This window comes from Mustela putorius, unplaced genomic scaffold, assembly GCF_011764305.1.
Source record: "Mustela putorius furo isolate JIRA1106 unplaced genomic scaffold, ASM1176430v1.1 tig00000224_pilon_pilon_pilon, whole genome shotgun sequence".
NCBI lineage: Eukaryota > Metazoa > Chordata > Mammalia > Carnivora > Mustelidae > Mustela > Mustela putorius.
The window spans coordinates 34,376,646-34,392,980 of NW_025421321.1; positions in this window are offsets into that span (position 1 = coordinate 34,376,646).

The window sequence follows — 16,335 nt, forward strand, 5'->3', positions numbered from 1 at the left end:
TGGAGGCTCTTACTGCTAGGATAAATGAGGCAGAGGAGAGAATTAGTGATACAGAATACCAAATGACTGAGAATAAAGCAGCTGAGCAAAAGAGAGACAACTACTGGATTACAAGGGGAGAATTCGAGAGATAAGTGATACCATAAGATGAGACAACATTAGAATAATTGGGATTCCTGAAGAAGAAGAGAAAGGGGAGCAGAAGGTATATTGTAGAGAATTATTGTAGAGAATTTTCCTAATATGGCAAAAGGAACAAGCATCAAAATCCAGGAGGTGCAAAGAACCACCCCCCTCAAAATAAATAAGAATAGGTCCACACCCTGTCATCTAATAGTAAAACATACAAGTCTTAGCGACAAAGAGAAAGTCCTGAAAGAAGGCCAGGACAAGAAGTCTGCAACATAGAATGGTAAAAATATTAGATTGGCAGCAGACTTATCCATAGAGACCTGGCAGGCCAGAAAGAACTGGCATGATATATTCAGAGTACTAAACGAGAAAAACATGCAGCCAAGAATACTATATCCAGCTGAAAATACTATATCACTGAAAATAGAATGAGAGAGGAAAATGTTTCCAGGACAAACAAAAACTAAAAGAATTTGTAAACACCAAACCAGCTTATAGGAAATTTTGAAAGGGGTCCTCTAAGCAAAGAGAAAGCCTAAAAGTAGTAGATCAGAAAGGAACAGAGACAACATACAGTAACAGTCACCTTACAGGCAATACAATGGCACTAAATTCATATCTCTCAATAGTTACCCTGAATATAAATGGGCTAAATGCCCCCAATCAAAAGACACAGGGTGTCAGAATGGATAAAAAAACAAAACCCACCAATATGCTGGCTACAAGAAGCTCATTTTAGACCCAAAGATGCCTCCAGATTTAAAGTGAGGGGGTAGAAAACAAGTTACCATGCTAATGGATATCAAAAGAAAGCTGGGGTGACAATCCTTATATCAGATCAAAGATCAATTAGATTTTAAGCCAAAGACTATAATAAGAGAAGAGGAATGACACTATATCATACTCAAAGGGTCTGTCCAACAAGATCTAACAATTTTAAATATATATGCCCCTAACATGGGAGCAGCCATCTACATAAACCAAATAATAACAACAACAACAAAAAAAAACCACACACACACACACTGACAACAACACAATAATAGTAGAGGACTTTAACACTCCCCTCACTGAAATGGACAGAACATCCAAACAAAAGATCAATAAGGAAATAAAGGCCTTAAATGACACACTGGACCAGATGGACATCACAGATATATATAGAACATTCCATCACAAAGCAACAGAATACACATTCTTCTCAGTGCACATGGAACATTCTCCAGAATAGATCACATCCGAGGTCACAAATCAGGCTTCAACTGGTATCAAAAGCTTGGGATAATTCCCTGCATATTTTCAGAACACAATGCTCTGAAATTAGAGCTCAATCACAAGAGGAAATTTGGAAAGAATCCAAATACATGGAGACTAAAGAGCATCCTTCTAAGGAATGAATGGGTTAACCAGGAAATTAAAGAAGAATTGAAAAAATTAATGGAAACAAATGATAATGAAAACACAATGGTTCCAAATCTGTGGGAAACAGCAAAGGCAGCCCTGAGAGGAAAATATATAGCAGTACAAGCCTTTCTCAAGAAACAAGAAAAAAATACACAACCTAGTACACAACCTAATCCAAGAATGGCCAAGAAAGCCTAAACCCAGCAGGAGAAGAGAAATCATAAGGATCAGAGCAGAAATCAATGAAATAGAAACCAAAAAAATAATAGAATGAATCAACACAACTAGGAGCTGGTTCTTTGAAAGAATTAATAAGATTGATAAACCCCTCACTAGACTTATCAAAAAGAAAAGAGAAAGGACCCAAATAAATAAAATCATGAATGAAAGAGGAGAGATTACAACCAACTCCAAAGAAATACAATGAATTATAAGAACATATTATGAGCAATTATACACCAGTAAATTTGACAATTTGGAGGAAATGGATGTATTCCTAGAGACGTATAAACTACCACAACTGAACCAGGAAAAATAGAAAGCCTGAACAGACACATAACCAGTAAGGAGATTGAAGCAGTCATCAAAAATCTCCCAACAAACAAGAGCCCATGGCCAGATGGCTTCCCAGGAGAATTCTACCAAACATTTAAAGAAGAATTAATTCTTATTCTCCTGACTGTTCCAAAAAATAGAAATGGAAGGAAAACTTCCCAACTCATTTTATGAGGCCAGCATTACCTTGATCCTAAAACCAGACAAGGATTCCATCAAAAAAGAGAATTACAGACCAATATCCTTGATAAACACAGATGCAGAAATTCTCACCAAAATACTAGCCAATAGGATCCAACAGTACTTTAAAAGGATTATTCACCATGACCAAGTGGGATTTATTCCAGGGCTGCAAGGTTGGTTTAAGATCACCAAATCAATGTGATACAATAACATTAATAGAAGAAAGAACAAGAACCATATGATACTCTCATTAGATGCTGAAAAAGCATTTGACAAAGTACAGCATCCTCGCTTGATCAAAACTCTGCAAAGTGTAGGGGAAGAGGGTACACACCTCAATATCATCAAAGCCATCTATGAAAAATGCACAGCAAATGTCATTCTGAATGGAGAAAAACAGAGCTTTTCCGCTAAGGTCAGGAACACAGCAGGGATGTCCGTTATCACCACTGCTATTCAACATAGTACCAGAAGTCCTAGCCGCAGCAATCAGACAACAAGAAGAAATCAAAGGCATCCAAATCAGCCAAGAAGAAGTCAAACTCTCACTCTTTGCAGATGATATGATAATTTATGTGGAAAACTCGAAAGATTCCACTCCACATCTGCTAGAACTTGTACAGGAATTAGACAAGTGTCAGAATATAAAATCAATGCATGCAAATCAGTTGTTATTTCTTTATACCAACAACAAGACAGAAGAAAGAGAAATCAAAGAGTCAAAACCATTTACAATTGCACCCCAAACCACAAGATACCTAGGAATAAACCCAACCAAAGAGGCAAAGAATCCATACTCAGAAAACTATAAAGTACTCATGAAAGAAATTGAGGAAGACACAAAGAAATGGAAAAATGTTCCATGCTCATGGATTGGAAGAGCAAATATTGGGAAAATGTCTATGCTACCTAAGGCAGTCTACACATTTAATCAATCCCTATCAAAATCCCATACTTTTTTTTTTTCAAAGAAATGGAACAAATAATCCTAAAATTTTTATGGAACCAGAAAAGACACTGAATAGCCAGAGAAATGTTGAAAAAGAAAGCCAAAGTTGGTGGCATCACAATTCCAGATGTCAAGCTCTATTACAAAAGTGTCATCGTCAAGACAGTATGGTACTGGCACAAAAACAGACACATAGATCAATGGAACAGAATAGAGAGCCCAGAAATAGACCCTCAACTCTATGCTCAACTAATCTTTGACAAAGCAGGAAAGAATGTCCAATGGAAAAAAAGACAGTCTCTTTAACAAATGGTCTTGGGAAAATTGGACAGCCACGTGCAGAAAAATGAATCTGGACCATTTCCTTACACTGCACATGAAAATAGACTCAAAATGGATGAAGGACCTCAATGTGAGACAGGAATCCATCAAAATCCTTGAGGAGAACACAGGCAACAACCTCATCAACCTCAGTTGCAGCAACTTCTTCCTAGGAACATCGCCAAAGGCAAGGGAAGCAAGGGCAAAAATGAACTATTGGGACTTCATCAAGATCAAAAGCTTTTGCACAGCAAAGGAAACAGTTAACAAAACCAAGAGACAGCTGACAGAATGGGAGAAGATATTTGCAAACGACACATCAGATAAAGGGCTAGTATCCAAAATCTATAAAGAGCTTAGCAAACTCAACACCCAAAGAACAAATAATCCAATCAAAAAATGGGCAGAGGACATGAACAGATATTTCTGCCAAGATGACATCCAGATGGCCAACAGACACATGAAATAATGCTCCATATCACTTGGCATCAGGGAAATACAAATCAAAACCACAATGAGATATCACCTCACACCAGTCAGAATGGCTAAAATTAACAAGTCAAGAAATGACAGATACTGGTGAGGATTCGGAGAAAGGGGGACCCTCCTACACTGTTGGTGGGAATGCAAGCTGGTTCAACCACTCTGGAAAACAGCATGAAGGTTCCTCAAAAAGTTGAAAATAGAGCTACCCTATGACCCAGCAATCGCACCTCTGGGTATTTACCCTGAAGATCCGAAGAGACACATGCATCCGAATGTTTATAGCAGCAATGTCCACAATAGCCAAACTATGGAAAGAACCTAGATGTCCATCAACAGATGAATGGATAAAGAAGAAGTGGTATATATATATACAATGGAATACTATGCAGTCATCAAAAGAAATGAAATCTTGCCTTTTGCGACGATGTGGTTGGAACTAGAGGGTATTATGCTTAGTGAAATAAGTCAATCAGAGAAAGACAACTATCATATGATCTCCCTGATATGAGGAAGTGGAGATACAACGTGGGGGGTTTGGGGGGTAGGAAAAGAAAAAATGAAACAAGATGGGATCAGGAGGGAGACAAACCATAAGAGACTCTTAATCTCAGAAAACAAACTGAGGGTTGTTGTGGGGAGGGGAGGCAGGGAGAGTGTAGTGGGGTTAAGGATATTGGGGAGGATATGTGCTATGGTGAGTGCTGTGAAGTGTGTAAACCTGGTGATTCACAGACCTGTACCCTTGGGGCTAATAATACATTATATGTTAAAAAAAATCCTTTGGGATCTGTAGGTAAAAGCCAAGTACAGCTTTCATTAAAAAGCTTCTCTTGATGAATCAAACAATTATCAAGAAATCAAAAAATAATCTAGCATGTATTATGTAGAGGACATTGTTCTAAACAATACAGTGTATAAAGGAGGATTCAGACATGATTTTCCTCTCATGGAGCTTGTTTACAAAATACTGGAGGAGATAAGATAGAATTACATGAAATTAATAGTAAAAAGAAGTATGTTATGTTTAAAAAATGCAGCGATAGTTAGTTGTAAGAACTTCAATATCCTTGCCTAATAAATAGTTCAGTTCAGTTTTCCACTTCCAACTGCACACATTATTTTTAAATATTTTGCTCATTTTGTATATATAAATGAATGAAATCATACATTAAATAATAAATATATTTTTCACAAAAATATTTAAGCAATTAATTTCTGGGTATAAACGCTTCGGTATTATGTAATAATTTTTAGTGTTAGTTTATGTATATAATGTTGTACCTGCTTGAGATACTGTCATTTGGTGATAAGTGGGAAATCACAAGGTTTTCTCGTTGTATTGGTTAAGAGCCCAGCTGTGGAGTCCAGCCAAACTAGATTGAAAATCAGATTCCACCACATACTTGCTGTGTCACTATAGGAAATTTACTTCTGTAAATCCCATTTTCTTCATTTGTATAATCTAAGTATTACATAACACATAGGTTATTATCAGGATTAAATGAGGCAGTTTAAGTAACCCTTTTTAGTCTGATGCCCGGAACATAGCAAATGCTCAAAAAAAGTCATTATTGTCTCTACATTTGTCCCAAAGTAGAATCTGAGAGCAAAATGATAAGGATTGGCATAAAAATATATAGCAGGCTTCCATTTCTGGCCATGATGGAATAAGAGGAACAAACTTTATGCCTTTGCTGTAAACAACAAAAGTCTTGGCAAAACAAATGAAAGAATTGCTTTTATATTTTGGACAATTGGCAGGGAAGGATTGTGATCCTTGAAAGAAGGGAACAAATGAAGTGAGCCTTTTGATTGCTCAGCTTTCTGCCTAGAAAAACACTCTGAATTGTGGAACAGGGAGTAAAATTGCAAACAAAGTATGCTAATTCTGTGGAGTTGAAGAGACAGAAATCTTAGTTCAGAGAAGCTAACAAGTCTGTAACATAAAGGGCATAGTTATGGAGAGGAAGGTTCTACCCAGAAAGATGTCTCCAAGAATATGTATGGAGGTCTCGTTGAGTCTTTGCTGAAAATTGTGATCTGCATTCATAGAGTGAAATCCTACCAAGACCAGCTGGTAAGCTGCGAGCTGAATGTTTTCCATAGATAACCCACAGTTAGGAGGTGTTCAGGTTCTGACTAGTGAGGGTGAAAAATCCTGTTGATCATTCAGTAGAAACTCCAGAAAAGTCATACCTTAGTAGTGGAGTTGAAATTATCTTTAGAATGAGAGCTTCTCTAGATACACTTTAAAACGCTTTGGAAACAAGTATCCAACTCAGCAAGTAATGGTATAAATCCTAAAGTTCTCTAAAGCAGGATAACCATATTCAGATGCTCAAAAATGTGAAACATGCAATGTCTGGCATGCAATGAAGAATTACTCAACATATGAAGAAAGGAAATTGGGACTTGTAACCAGAAGAAAAATCACTTAATGAAGCAAATTATGGAATCAGCAGACAAGAGTACAAAAGTATTGGGAAGGATAAAATAAGATGAAATCAGAGAGTAAGACAAAGCATAAAAGACTTTTAACTATAGGAAACAAACAGGGTTGCTGGGGGGGGTAATGGGGTAACTATTTGATGGGCATTAAGGAAGGTACATGATGTAATGAGCACTGGGTATTATATGCACTTGAATAACTGAACTCTACATCTGAAAATAATATACTATATGTTAATTGAATTTAAATAAAATAATGGAGAAAAAGTTTACAAAAGTAGTATCACTATGTTAAGTATTTAGTTTTTCTAAAGACCTAAGATCTCTATTTTTAAAAAAATTTTTTTAAAAGATTTTAATTATGAAAGAGACCAAGCACATGAGTGGGGTGGGCGGCAGGGCAGAGGAGGAAGCATACTCTGTACTGAGCACGGAGCCCAAGGTGGGACTCACTCTCAGGATTCTGGGATCACGACCTGAGCCAAAGGCAATTGCTTAATGACTGAGCCACTCAGGCGCCCCTGTGTTCAAGTATTTAAAGGAAATATGAATACAATGGGGGAAGAAGTGGATAATATTTAAAAGGAGCAAATAGAACTTCTAGAGATAAAAATATGATATCAGAAATGACAATTTCCCTGAGAAGTATTGATAGCAGATTATATATTTATGAAAAAAACAAAAAGATCAGTGAATATGAAAATATGGTAGAAGAGAGATCATGAAAGAAACACAGAAAGAAGTAGAATGAAAGGTAAAAGAATTTTGGTTGACCTATGGTACAATATCAAGTATTCTATCATATGTATAATTGGACTCCTAAAAAAGGGGGAGTGCAGAAGAAATTATCTGAAGAAACAATAGCCACCAATTTTAAGATTTGAGGCAAATGATGAACCCATATTCCAAGATGTTCATTAAATCCCAAACCTAATTAATTAATTAACCAAAAGACATTATAATTAAACTGAAGGAAAACAGTGATAAAGAGTGAGTTTTATAAGCAGCTAGAGAAATAGATCACAGAGAAAAAACATCACATACCTCTCACCAGAAACTATGCAATACAGGGATGCCTGGGGTGGCTTAGTCAGTTAAGGGTCTGCCTTCAGCTGATCCCAGGGTCCTGGGATTGAGCCACTCCCATGTGGGGGAGCCCTTCCTCAGCTCAGGGGAGAGCCCTTTTTTTCCTCTCCCTCTGCCTTTCTCCCTCCCCTCCCCTGACTTGTGCTTGTTCTCTCATGTGCTCTTTATCTCTGAAACAAATAATACGTTTTTAAAAAATTAAAATTAAACTATGCAATACAAAAAACAATGTAACTGTATATTTGAAGTTCTAAAAAAAAAAAAAAAAAAAAGCAAAACCCATCATCCTAGAATTCTTTATGCAGTGAAAATATCCTTCCAAACTGAAGGCAAAATAAAGTTGCTTTCAGACTAATAAAAGCTGAGGAAATACATTGGCAACAGAATTACAGGATAAGAAATATAAGAACATTCCTTCAGATGGAAAAAAATCTGATGCCAGATGGAAACTTATATATACACAAGAGATAAAAAAAAATACTTGAAATGGTAAATATGAGGGGAATGCAAAATATATTTTTTGATATTTAAATTTCTTTAAAATATATCATTTTTTTAAAAGATTTTATTTATTTATTTGACAGAGAGAAATTACAAGTACCCTGAGAGGCAGGCAGAGAGAGAGAGAAGGAAGAAGGCTCCCTGCTGAGCAGAGAGTCCAATGCGGAACTCGATCCCAGGACACTGAGATCATGACCTGAGCCGAAGGCAGTGGCTTAACCCACTGAGCCACCCAGGCTCCCCAAATATATAATTTTTTAAAAGTAAAAATAATAGTATTGAGTTGTGAAGCTTGTAAAAAATATAGGAGTAAAATGTATGACAAAAATAGTATAATGAATGTGAAGGATGATATGGAAGTATTATTCATGATGAAGTTCTTACTTTGTATATGAAGTGGTATAACAATGTGAAGGTAGACTGTGTAATTTCTAGATGCCTATTGAAGGTTCTAGAACATCCTGTAAAAAACCCCTAAAAGCCCCCCCAAAATGAAGAGTTTTAGTTAATAAGCCAGAAGTAGATATAAAAAAGAATTTTTAAAATGTACTGTATTAATCTAAAAAGAAGCAGGAAAAGAGGGAAAAGGGAACAAAAGTCAGAAGAAATAGAAAGCAATAGTGAGATGGTAGGTTTAAGTGTAAATTATCTTCATGTCCAATTAGCATAAAGAGATTGTATGGTTGGATATAAAACTTAGACCCAGTTTTATGCTTTGCAAGATTAACATGCTTCACTGGTGGCATCACAACTCCAGACTTTAAGCTATATTACAAAGCTGTCATCATCAAGATAGTATGGTACTGGCACAAAAACAAGATGCGTAGATCAATGGAACAGAATAGAGAACTCAGAAATGATCCCTGAACTCCATGGTCAACCAATCTTCAACAAAGCAGGTAAGAATAGTGAATGGATGAAAGACAGTCTCTTCAGTAAATGGTGTTGGGGAAATTGGACAGCCACATGCAGAAGAATGAAACTGGACCATTTCCTACACCACACACAAAAATAGACTCAAAGTGGATGAAAGACCTAAATGTGAGAGAGGAATCCATCAAAATTATGGAGAACACAGACAGCAACCTCTGTGACCTCAGCCACAGCAACTTCTTGCTAAACACGTATCGAAAGGCAAGGGAAATAGGAAAAAATGAACTGTTCAGACTTCATCAAGATAAAAAGCTTTTGCACAGCAGAAGAAACAGTTGACAAAACCAAAAGACAACTGACAGAATGGGAGAAGATATTTGCAAACGACATATCAGATAAAGGGCTAGTATCCAAAATCTATAAAGAGCTTAGCAAACTCAACACCTGAAGAACAAATAATCCAATCAAGAAATGGGCAGAGGACATGAACAGATATTTCTGCAAAGAAGACATTCAGATGGCCAATAGATACATGAAAAAGTGTTCTACATCACTTGGCATCAGGGAAATACAAATCAAAACCACAATGAGATACCACTTCATACCAGTCAGGATGGTTAAAATTACCAAGTCAGGAGATGAATGTATAAACAAGACGTGGTGTATATATTACAATGGACTACTACTCAACCATGAAAAATAATGAAATCTTGCCATTTGTAATGATGTGGATGGAACTAGAGGGTAATATGCTGAGTGAAATAAGTCAACCAGAGAAACAATTATCATATGATCTCATTCATATGTAGAGTTTAGGGGAAAAAAACCATAGGAGCATAGGGGAAGGGAAGGAAAAACAAAACAAGATAAAGTCAGAGAGGGAGACAAAGCATAAAAGACTTATTTTCCTTTTTAAATTTTATTTATTTATTTGTTAGAGCACAAGCAGGGGGAGCATCAAGCAGAGGCAGAAGCAGGCTCCCTGCTGAACGAGGAGCCTCATGTGGGACTCCATCCCAGGATCATAGCCTGAACTGAAGGCAGCCGCTTAACTGACTGAGCCACCCAGGCATCCTAAGCATAAGAGACTCTTAATCATAGGAAACAAACTAAGGGTTGCTGGAAGGGGGAGTGGTAAGAGGATGGTGTAACTGGGTGATGGATGTTAAGGGGGGCATATGATAAATGATCTCTCAGTGTTACATAAGACTGATGAGTCACTGAACTCTATCTCTGAAACTAATAATACACTATATGTTAATTGAATTTAATTAAAAATAAATTTAAAAAATACTAAATCTAAAGAGAATAAGTATTTAAAGCATTTAATAACAGAAAAAAGGATGACTATTATAGGGCTAACATTCTCATAGTTATTCTTTTTGAGAGTTAACAATAGCCAACCTGTTAACATTAATACGTTTGTATTTTAGTCTTCATTTCTATTTATAGATGTTTTAGATCTGTTTTCATAGATACACCTTCATTCAAAACAGAACAATAATATGGTGTAATATTAGATCTTTGCCATAAGTTATTTTCAAAGCTATGTCCTCAGTATAGGACGTATTCTACACATTTTCTTCAGCTACATTTCTGTAAAATTGTAAATCATGCACAACTGTCATGTTGAGGTACTATAAATCACTGAAAATAAAATTTTATTCTAGTTACTAAAGCAGGAAAATAAATCAATCCATTTAATACACATTTTCCCAAAATATAAAAAAGGAAAAGAAACACACTTTAAATATAAGGACAGAGATATAAGTGAAAGAAGGATGGATAATATATAGTGGGAACTCTAATCACAAAAAAGGTAAGAGTTGTTGAACTAATATTTGGCAAAGTAGACGTCAGAAAATAAATATTACCAGAAATAAAGAATAGCATTTCATAATGATAAGGAGATCAACACATTAAGAACATATGAACCATAAATATCATGCAACCAATCAAAAGCTTCAAAAGACATGAAGCAAAATCTGACAAAACTGTAAGCAAAAATGTTTATTTTCTCAATTGTAGTTGAAGATTTTAACACTCTGTTCTTAGTAATTGATAGAAAAAAATAGAAAAATCAGTAAAATACTTAGAAAGTTTAAATAACAGCAACAAAAAATTGATGTAACAGTAGGATTTCTTTTCAAGTATATGTGAGCATCGACCAAGATATGTTGGGCTATAAAACAAGTCTCAATGGTGTAAAAAGAGTGAAATCATATAGAGTGTAATCTCTGACTGCAACAGAATTAAACTGGAAGTTATTAACAAAGAGCTAGAATATTCCTGAATATTTGGAAGTTAAATAACACACTACTAAAAATGTGTGGTTCAAAAAAAATCACAAAGGAAATTAAAAAGTATTTTAAATTAGATGCTAATGAAAACACACATAACATTTGTGGGGTACAGCAAAACAGTGCTTAAAGGGAAATTTATACCACTAAATGTTTATGTTAGAAAAGAAGAAGGTTAAAAAAAATTAATTTTTACTTTAAGAAGTGGATAAAGAAGAGCAAATTAAACCTCTGAATAAGTAGAAGTTAGGAAATAAAAGACAAAAAGGGTTGAAATAGATAATGGGAAAACAATAGAAAATACCAACTGAACTAAAATCTGTTTCTATGAAGAGATCAATAAAATTGATAAACTTCTAACTAGACTGATTGGAAGACAATACAAATTACCAATATCAGGAATGAAAGGAAACATATATAGATCTAACATAGGTTAATGATAAAAAGGGAATTTTATGGATAACTAAATTTCAATAAATTTGACAACTTAGATGAGATGGAAAAATTCTTTGACAAATACAGTTAACCAAAACTTATTCAGGATGAAATAGATTATCTGAATAGCTTCATACATACTAGTTATATTGAAATTCCAATGAAAAACTTTCTTACAAAGAAAACTCCAGGCCCAGATGGCTTCACTGGAGACCTCATCATACATATTAGGAAGAAATAACACTATTCTAACACATAGTCTCTCCAAAAATAGAGGAGGGAGAAGTATTTCCAGCTCATTTTATGAGGTCTGCTTTATTTTCATACTAAATCTTAAAATCTTGATAGTAAAATCAGAAAATTTCATTATAAGAAAAGGAAACTATTGACAGTAATCTCCCTCATGAACAGAGATACAAAAATTCCTTAACAAAATCTTAGTTGATTTGAACAGTATATAAAAATGGTAATACACATGATTATGTAGAACTTACATAACTTCAAATGGTTGAACAGTAATGTTCAAATGGTTGAACTTTTGATAATCAGTTATATTCCTCGGAGTGCTCATCATAAAAGAGAACTTCCTAAAAGAACTGATATAGAACATTGGAGAAAAACCCACAACTAGTATTATATTTAATGGTAATAAACCAAAGACTTTTCCCCCTACAGAGAGAAACGAGGAAGGATACTTAAATTCCCTACTTCTACTCACCATTGTATTGGATAGCCTAATCAGTGTAAAAAGGCAAGGAAAGAAAAAAACCCCACATATGGATTGGAAAAATAAAACTGTCATGATATCATCTATAGAAAAATCCAAAGGTATTTACAAGAAAGTAGATATAAGTGAGTATAGAAGGGCTGCATGATACAAGGTCAGTGTACAAAAATCAATTATAACTATATGGGCAATGAACAGTTGGAGGTTAAAATTTTAAAGATCCCATTTAGAATAGCATCAAAACCTATGAAATAAGTAAAAATTTGACAAAACATCAATAAGTGCTATACATTAAAAACTACAGAACATTTGAAGAAAGCTGAGAAATATTAAAGAAGATCTAAATAAATGGAGAGATCAATATTTTCAATTCTTTAAAAAATTTTATTTTAAAAATATTTTAAACTATTTTTTATTTTATAAGAGGCTCAATATTGGGGTGCCTGGGTGGCTCAGTGGGTTAAGCCTCTGCCTTCGGCTCAGGTCATGATCTCAGGGTTCTGGGATCGAGCCCCACTACAGGCTCTCTGCTCAGCTTGGAGCCTGCTTCCCCCTCTCTCTTTGCCTACTTGTGATTGCTCTCTCTCTGTCAAATAAATAAATAAAATCTTAAAAAAAAAAAGAGGCTTGATATTTTTAAGGTGTCAGTTTTCCTTGCTCTAATTGATAGTTTTGATGTAATCTCAATCATTTCACAGTATGCTTTTTATAAAAAAAAAAAAAAAGTAGAGAATGGCATATGCATAGAAATGGAAAATACCTAATAAATCCCAAGTAATTTTGAAATATAGGAATAACTACCTGATTTCAAGACTGACCATAACGATATACTAAACAAGACAGTGTGGGATTGACATAAGGACAAACCTATAGACCTGTTTTAAACAATGAAACACAGCAGTAATTCTAAAAATGCATTACCACATTTGTGGTCAATTGATTTTTGATAAAGATGCCAAAAAAAATTTAATGGAGGAAAGGAGAATATGTTTTAAAAGTTACAGTGGTGTAACTATTTCCATATGGAAAAGTGAATATTGACCGTTGCTTCACATCATATGTGAAAATTAGCCCTACATGGCTATGGAAGTTTAGAAAAGCTAAATTAATAAAACTTTTAGAAGAAAATAGAAAATCTTTTTCATTTTTAAAAAATATTTTATTTATTTATTTGACAGAGATCACAAGTAGGCAGAGAGGCAGGCATAGAGAGGAAGAAGCAGGCTACCTGCTGAGCAGAGAGCCCTATGCAGGGCTTGATCCCAGGACCATGACCCAAGCTGAAGGCAGAGACTTTAGCCCACTGAGTCACCCAGGCACCTTCATTCATTTTAGATTAGACAAAGATTTCTTATATAGAGGAGAAAATGTAGGTACAATGAAAGAAAAATGATAAATGTGTATTTCATAAAAATTAAAAACTTTTTGAATGATACCATTAAAAAATATAAGGCACAGTTATATACAGAATATATAAAAACTATTCCAACTCAATAATAAGAAAACAAATGGTTTTTAAAACATGGGCAAGTCTTTTGAATGGACATTTCCAAAAGTAGGTATGTGAATGGCTAAAAAAGAACATGAAGAGATACTCAGCATCTCAGTCATCAGGGAAATGAGAACCCACAATGAGATACCAGTACAGATCCACAAGAATGTCTAGAATTAAAACTGCAAGTATTAAGTCCTGCTGAGAATATAAAACATATAGAATAACCATTTGGGGGGCACCTGGTGGCTCAGTGGGTTAAGCCTCTGCCTTCAGCTCAGGTCATGATCTCAGGGTCCTGGGATCGAGCCCCGCATTGGGGGGGGTCTCTGCTCAGCAGGGAGCCTGCTTCCTCTTCTCTCTCTCTGCCCGCCTCTCTGTCTGCTTGTGATCTCTGTCTGTGAAATAAATTAAAAAAAAAAAAAAAGGAATAACCATTTTGGAAAAAAGATGTTGCAGTATCTTATAAAACTAGGTGTTACCTTTAGGTTATGACCCCAGAATTCCACGTACAGGTATTTACCAAAAGCATGTTCATACAAACACTTGTACACAAACCTTCATAATGGTTTTATTCATAATAGCCTAAAACAGATACAACTCAAGTGTCTATGAACTGTGGAGTGGGTAAATTGTGATGTACGCTTACAAACAGAATACTGTTGAGCAGTAAAGAGTAGTGAACTACTGATCTGTTCAGCAATGTTTATGAGTTGCAAAATCATAATGCTAAGCAGAAAAAAGACACACAGAAAAGAGTACCATTTATATGGAACACTGAATGAAACTAATCTCTTACGAGGAAAGTATTCACTTGTCTGAAGTATTAAGTTGTCTGAGATGTAAGGGAAGAGAGTGCCTGGAATGGAGCACAAAGGAAATCATCGGGGGTGATGAACGTGTTCTATATCTTGATTTTGATTATATTTGTATTTCTCTAATTGTTATATATTTGTCAAAACCTTTGAACTATAAAATTAAAATAGATTTTGTACATGAGCTGCATCTCAGTAAAGTTGCTTGAAAACGTGGGGATGATAATTTCTGTCAAAACTGTTGACAGGATTAGATGAGGAAAAGTAGGTAAGCCATTAGCATGGTTTAAAACAAAAGTATGTAGCATCTAGGCACAATCATCAGAACCCAGACATTTGCAGCTTGTGAGAAATTAGGTAAAAACCTATCAGAGGCAGAAAAAGACGACCTTGCAGCTGTATCTAGATTTCCCTGGAGGAATTTAGAAAAACAAAACAGCAACAAAGAAGCCTATAACTAGCTTGTTGCAACTGTTTATTTCTGTAAAATGTGTAATCCAGTAGTGAGGGCATCAGAATCTGAACAAAATGGACCATGCTTGCCTGCACTAGTTTTTATGTGGTTTCCACTGACAAATGTCTTGTCCCTCGAGGCTGTGGGAATAGAATCTATCTATCTATCTATCTATCTATCTATCTATGTGTGTGTGTTAACAAATAGTATAAGTACATTTTTATGGCTTTTCTTGAGATTTCCCTAAGTGGTTGCATCCTAACATTTCTACGTTGAGTTTATGGTTCTTGGGGACAGTGGAAAAGGAAATGAATCTCACTCTGTGCTGCACTTGGAGCCAGTTTGTGCTGGAACTGTGATGAGCATCCCAGCTCCACTGCAGGTCCAGATGCTCCTCCCTAAGCCACTGGCCAAGACAGAAAATTGTTATTAGGGATTCTTTTTACATGTACTTATGGCCCAGCAGGTTATTTATTTTTTTTCCTAAAAGTAAATACATAAATAATGTTTAGCCAATTTTATTGTATATCCCTCTGCTCTTAGGGTCTGCTTAAGGTTAACACATGATAAAACTCAGGAGCAGTAATAGCTTCTCTCTGGATTACATACTGGATTATAGGATGTGGAACAGGAGAGCTGTATGCAGCTAGCTGTATTCCCACCTTCAAACAGAGAAGCACAGGAAGCTGATTTGTAGTGAGAGAGAATGAAATGAACGAACAGAGAGAGGAATTTGAGAAACAGGTCAGGCTTGGGTATTTCTGGGAGCCATTGGAGCCAATAGATGCCATGGTATACAGATTTAAAAATTTTTCCTATTTTCTTAAGGTTTTTGAGGTTTTTCTGAGTTATGTTTCTGACGAGTGCAACTAGAAAAGTTTAATGTGTATAAAGAAGTATTTTTATTTCAACCAGAGATTTTAAAAAATAGTTTAAAACAGTGAAGATATTGCCATATTGCTGGTATGTGTTGGGCTGTGTGCCAAAAGTAAATGTGATTTTGAATGAAAAATCTAGATCATTATTCTACTTTCTGTGGTTTTATATAACTGGCAATAAATTTAGAAAATTAGTGCTATTGAATTTTATCAAACAATTGAGGATGTAGTATATATTAGAATACAAATGAGGGTATGGGTTATATTGATGTCACAAAAGCACAGTTTAACAACAG